General features: G+C 49.8%; 1 pseudogene; it reads left to right on the top strand.

Moving 5' to 3' along the window:
• Positions 1-580: 580 nt before the first annotated feature.
• LOC101346252 (protein Shroom3 pseudogene) lies at positions 581-2902 on the top strand (annotated as a pseudogene).
• The last annotated feature ends 3862 nt before the right edge of the window (positions 2903-6764 follow it).

Genomic DNA, 6764 nt, shown 5'->3' with positions numbered 1-6764 from the left:
TTTTGGCAGCCACTGTAGCTGGGACACAGCTGCGCAGGGCACAGTAGAGCAACCCAATGTTAAGCAGTGATGCCCTGCGCTGCTTCCTTGGAGTGGCAGTGAGGTTTGAATTCGGCATAGGTGCCGGCCTGAAGCCTTGTGTAGCCCAGGGCGGTGGTGGCCCAGTGAGCTGCGATGACACATGTATGCAGACCAAGGCCATGCAGATACTGCTGCCTCTAAATTCTTCAGCCCTGAGCACCCCACCTCTGATCCTTAGCAGAGGAAAGTAAGATGGTCAGGAGAAGTTAAACTTCAGCAAAAGCACAGGTGACGTGAACCTGCAGGCCATCCTCATTCTTGGCATTCAAGCAAATTCAGGGAGAACCAACCTGATGCCAGCATGATGCAAATATCCCAGGGCATTATTTTCACTCCTTGGCACCAAGGTTACCATCCAAGCTCCTCTACAAGTGACCTCTCCAACTGTGATCATACTTATCTGAGGTGCAGCCTTGACCAGTGCAGCTCTCAGAGGAGCATGGAGAGCCTGAAGCCCAGTACAGGATACTCACCTTGCCATATTCTTTCCCCTGCCAAGTCAACCAGCAGCACTGATCAGCTCAGCCACCTACATAACAAGAGGGACTCTGCTTACAGTTCCTTCTCCACCGGTTCTAGCATCCTAGCATATCCACCTCCTGGCATCTCTTGTCAGTGATGTTCAGGCTCCATGCATACCCCTTCTGCTCAAGATGGCCTCCTGGAAAGGATGAGGCAGGCGGACATTCGCTACATGCCTATAGGTCCAACAGGACAGTCTCAACTTCCAATATTTCTTGGAATGAATTTGAGAAGGCAAGAACCAATATCCATTTTGCTGAATCCATTGAGCCTCTAGGCAATAGGGGGCAGCACTTCAAAAATGAAGAGACAAATTTGGAAGAGGTTTCCTGTCAGCCATGTGGGCACCAGCTGAGAAGGGGTACAGACGGTGGCTGTGGCCCCCTACTCCTAGGAGTTGAGCCCCATAGTTGGGATGCTCCCCTCCTCCGCAGCCAGAGAAAATTTCAGGTCTTCAGCGAGGCCAAGAAGGCAGCTGTGTGGCCAGATGACAGGCCTACCACTCCCAAGTTGCCCCTGATGGATGCTCCCTTCAGCCGCCCCTAATGGAACAACAACAAGGAAACACAATTCGGTGTCCTGGGGGCCACCTCCTTTCGACGGAGGGACCTAGAACTGCGGGCTCCCAGGCGTCCAGACCCTGGCGGACCCGGTTATGCCTCAGCCCACATGGCGCTTCAGAATCCCGAGGCACCATCCCTACACACACCCTGTGAGCAGCACAGCGAGAACCCCACCTAGGGTGAACCCACACAGCCAGGGCCCCCAGTTGCTCACAGAGGGGCAAGCCAGCACCTGACCCCAAGCAGAAGAAGAGTTCCTACTTGAAGCCCAAGAAGATGAATGAGATGGGAGTCTTGGAGGAGGCTGAGCGAACGCACTTGGGTCCAGAGGAAAGGGCTGCGTTTTCTGGAGACCACCATGGCCTACTGCACCTTGATCTTCGAGTGCGACAGGAAGGCCTGCTGCACACTCAGCCTGTAGGACCTGGAGCTGAAGCAGTTCCAGCACAGCCCCCTGGTGGACTACATTCAGCACAAGACTGGCAAGCGGCCCTCGTCCTCTGCAGGCTACAGGATGCGGCTTCCGGGAGCCTGGAGCTCTGCAGGTGGGTACTCAGAGAGCCAATCTCCAGCAGGGCCCCTGCGGCGCTCGAAGGCCGTGGACTCCAGCCTTAGATCACTGCAGGAGCCAAGCCTGCAGCTTAGCAGGGAGGCCTCCCTCCTCCTCGCCGCAGCGCCAGCGACTATCGGGAGAGCCCGCGGGCTCCTCAGGGTTGCAGCAGCTCTTTTGCCAGTGGCTGCCTCCTCTGGGAACAAGGGCGCGAGGACCACCAGGCCTCAAGGGAGCCTACCAGGGCCAAGCCGCTCGGTGGAGCCAAATGCAGGCCTCAAGGTCTCCAGAGGGTGGACAGGACGCCTGGGGAGCCATCCTTCTGGGGAGCCACACCTGGAAGGACCATGAAGTCCAAGTCAGCTGAGGACCTGCTGGAGCATTTGGTCGTCCTGGCCATCTCTCTTCACGTGCTGTCCAGGTCATCTCCCGCTGTTGAAAAAAATCACCCGCATATGCTTTTGAGGGACAACAGTGGCTTTGGTCTTCTTGAGAAGGATCCATGCTCCTTGGCTGGCCCTGGATCTAGGTCACTCAGTTGTTCAGAAAGAGGCCATGAAGAGATGCCACTGTTTACACACCATCCTAACCCTCCTTGGGGTGGTGCAGGCTACAGAGCAATTGGTGGCCCCTCTGTTGCCAGTGAATGTCCTAGAACCCTGGACCCTTACAGACAAGCTAGCAGGACACCTTGCCCCAGGCCACTGCCAGCAGGAATGCAGGGCCATCTTACAGGCACCAGGATGGGACCACTGACCCCACTCAGCTTCGCTCTGCCTTCCACTGTGCCCTCCACCTACTGCTCACACGCTGCTGCTGACCAGCAGGCTGAGAAGGATGGTCAGGTAGGGCAACAGGCTCTTTCACCCTGCACCCCTACAATAAACCCCCAAAGCAACAGTCCCAGCCTGACCTAGCCTCCAAGTCCCAGAGGCCTGGAATCCACCAGCCCAGAGAATGTGTTAGAAGAGGGGATGAGGAAGAAGTTCTTGCTGCCTCAGAGGCTTCCTCCCCCTCAAGTAAAATGGGCCTACACAATCTGAGAGGACAGCCTTCCTGAGGAGTCTTTATCGCTGGAGTTTGTAAACCTGAAGCACTGTAAAAAACAGCAGAGTCTTCCAAGTTCAAGCAGCACTTCTGACGCAGACACACCTGTTGAGGTCCACAGCAGTCCAGGGAGGATCTCCTTCTGAATATCCAAATATCCGAATATCCGAGCTGGTCCTGCAGGCCTTCCCACTGCCTTGGGGGGATTATGACAATGAAGTGTTTGTGAAGGATTGCAGCCCTGCAGCCACTTCCAACCCCACATTTGAAGCTCTTCCCCCACCCCCACCTCTGCCACTGAGCCTGGAAACCCCAGTAAATAGCTTTGATGACTTTCCTCCACCAACCTCCCAAGCTGTGTGTGAGGCACAGTTTGTCGGCAAAGCTTATGAGGATCCCCATACCAGCAGCTGTGGTACGATCGATTACTGATTAATTACTTTTGTGTGTGGCCTTCCTAGCCATGTTCTTGTAACTACCACCCAGGTGATTGTGTGATAGTGTAATTGTGGACTACCAAGGGGATTGGTCAGTTTTGCCTTAAAAGAGAGCCAATTCCACAGCACAGAGAAGGAGCTGACCACTACCAAGGAGGGAAAGATTCAGCAGCGTGAGACAACATTGTGGGCTTCCTGGCCCACAAAGCTGAGAGCCTTTGGACAGAGAATGAGGGCCAGGGAGAGGCTTGCCTGGGAACACTGCAGGGGAGGGACTGTACTGATGGAAGAACGGTATCCTGAGTGTTCTTGAGCCTGAGTTGTAACTGTTACTTCCCTAATAAACCACATAATTGTGAGTGTGAGTTGTGTGGCCATTGCAATGAATTATCAAATCCAGTAGAGAGTGCCATGGGAGGGATGGTTGGTGTCAGAATTAGTAAAGATGGTAGAGAGAGGAGGCATGTTTGACCTGTGCCTCATGGAAATCAGCATTGGACTGTTGATCTTGATTCTCCTTTCCCCTTGTAAAGTAAGAGAACGTCAGACACTGCCCCCAAGCTGTCTTTACAGTTGGTGTCAGAAGAAGGATTCTTTGCAATGGCTCCAGAATCATGAAAGCATGGGATTTTTTAGGAGAAAGAACGAAGAGGCTTGGGAAGTGAAACTTTTGATTCTTAGATCATTACTTTGGTTGTTGTTACTTGTAATGGCTGAAAAGCTGCACCTGGAGTGACCTGGGGCAAAAGCCAGGCCAGATAAGCAGGATAATTGATAGGGCACCCAGCATTCACATGCATATGAATGGGAAGATAGGATGTAGAGAAGACTAAACTGGAATTTTTAAAAGGGATATGTGTTTAGGATTATATATTTATCTGAATGTGCTATGGATAGTGAATGTTTCTCCTACCTAATGTTGTAAAGCAGACCTAAATGTATGCTAGAAATGAATATTGGGTATTATAGATTAAAGAGCGCATGCAACTCTGCCTTCAGCCAAAACTTGATTGGATATACTAAAAGGGGAACTAGGATTTGCCCAAGGGAAACACAGTTTGTTTGAATGCAGTAGCCCTGTGTATAGAGTGGGAGCCTTAGATTGAAAACCTGAGCGCTGCTCAGATTTGCGTTTGAAAAAACATGCAGAACCACCCGGAAATGCTGAGAGAACAAAAGATTTGCATTTGAAGGAAGAAATTACAAGAAAAAATGGGCTGTTTTCCTTTCTGAATTTTGAGCGGTTTGCTGATGGTTGCATCCAGGCAGGAAAAGTCAGTGTCCATCAGAAGGAACCCTAACTTCCAGGACTGGAAGTTAAAGGGAGCCTCTGAGTAGAAACTTTGGTCTGCTTGCTTGTGGTGACCACCTGGGTCCTCTTCAATGAGTGGAAGTGGGGAAAGTGCAGCAATAAAGAGATGGGCTGAATTTGAACATGTTCCATTAGCACCCGTCGACCTAGCCCACCCATCGACCTAGCCCACCCGGAATAGGGGTGAGAGAAAGAGGGAGGGCTACTTGTCAGAAGTAAAAGGAGTTGTTGGACTCCTGAAGTTTAAGAGTGGAACCCATTGACCTAGTCCAAGGGGGCTAGGGATGAGAGTGTGTGAAGGGGCTGTCTGAAGTGCCAGGAGGTGTGTGTGAACTCCCATTGTAACCTAGCTTGGATGGCTAGGAATGAGCTGATCAGAACCAAACCAAATAAAGGGAAAGATGTTTGACACCATCAGCTGGTGTAGATTGCTGCAATTTGATGGCTTGCTCTGGACTGGACTTTGCTTGTTGATACAGATACTCAAAGTTCCAAATGGAACCGAAGATTCTTCAAGATCAAAGAATATGCTTGTTTCCTTAGAGTACTTGTTTGATAGGGGTGGACAATTTAAACATTGACTATCTAAAATGGGGGAAATAAAGGCATGAAGTGGCTGCCTTACACACTTTCACGGGTATGCTTACACTCAAAATAAGGGGGACAAGGGAGAATCTCTACTGAATAGATTCCTCTTTTCCTGTTGGGTCTGGGGAAGAGAGGGTGGGGGAAGATGCTGATAGGATTATATGATTCAGCTGTGAGTGCTAATTGTTAATAGGGTTAATTGCAATTGTAAAAACTGTAACTGTAGAAGCTGTAATTATAAAAGAGTGGACTAAGGGGGCGACATTGCTAGATTAGGGTACAGTGGCTAAACCTAAAGTCCCTTAAAGGTTTACCTATGCTGATATCTCATGAGGCTCAGAGCAAGGGAATAATCTTCTCTCAGATAAATTTTATCAGAGGCCAGAAAACGTGAAGACAAGATGAACTGTTGGGAGAGCCTGAACAAATCAGATGAACACCTTTAGCAGACCTGAATGGCTGGTACCTGAATAACCTCATCCTCAAGACGCTTTTGCCCTACTGCAGGACTAATGACTATTGACTAATGACTAATGACTATTTTGGACTGGTAAAATGACTGAGAGGGGAAATAATCATCCAAATATGAAAGAACCGTGGCTAGAAAAGCCAGGGGGTGGCCTGCGGTGGATTAATTACTTTTATGTGTGGCCTTTCTAGCCATGGTCTAGTAACCCCCACCCAGGTGATTGTGTGATAGGGTAATTGTGGCCTACTAAGGGGATTGGTCAGTTTTTGTCTTAAAAGAGAGCCAATTCCAGAGCAGAGAGGAGGATCCCACAACCACCAAGGAAGAACAGCCAGGAGCGGACAGCGCATCTTTTGGAGCCAGGATCCCTTCGCTGAGAAGCTTCTGGAAGCAGGAGACAGACAGCAAGCTGTAACCTTGAAGAGGGTGAGAAGTGGTGACAGGAGAGACCCAGCCGCAGAAGACTAGGGTGCACTTCCTGGCCCATGGAGAGAAAGCTGAGTGCCTTTGAGGAGAGGCCTAGGGCCAGGGAGAGTCATGCCTAGTAGCATAGCTGGGGAGAGGCTGTCCTGATGGAAGAACTGTGTCCTGAGTGTCCCTGGGCCTGAATTATAACCTGTTACTTTCCTAATAAAACCCATAATTGTGAGTATGGTCTGTGAGTTCTGTGCAATGAATTACCAAACCCAGCAGAGAAGTAAAGAGTGTTGTGTGAGGGACGGTTGGTGTCAGAATTAGTAAAGATGGTGGAGAGAGGAGGCTTGTCTGGCCTCCTCCTCATACGAGTCAGCCTTTGCACTGTTGATCTTGGTTCTCCTTCTTTCTAGTGGGCTTGGAGTAGATTAGACACTGCCCACATGTAGTTTTTACAGGATATTGATACCTTGCAAGGTTGTTATGAAGTCTGGAGATAAGGCATGTAAAATCAGTAGCCCACAGTAGGTGTTCAATAAACGACAATTTTTTAAAAAAAAAAAACCTAATCTGCACTCTAACCAGCACGTTTCTTAGGAGATTTTGGGGTAAGGAATAAGGAAGGATTTCAGAGCTGTTGCAGCATCATATGAAGCTCCCAGGATTCATACATAAAATCAATCCTAATTGAGTAGAACTTGCTATCAATTTGCACTGTGAAGACTTCATTTTAATTTATGGTGGGCTGGAGTGGAGTGGAGTACCAGTGGTGCAGTGGTTA

The sequence above is a fragment of the Trichechus manatus genome, unplaced genomic scaffold (assembly GCF_000243295.1).
Source record: "Trichechus manatus latirostris isolate Lorelei unplaced genomic scaffold, TriManLat1.0 scaffold00117, whole genome shotgun sequence".
NCBI lineage: Eukaryota > Metazoa > Chordata > Mammalia > Sirenia > Trichechidae > Trichechus > Trichechus manatus.
This window is presented reverse-complemented; position numbering and strand designations above follow the sequence as displayed.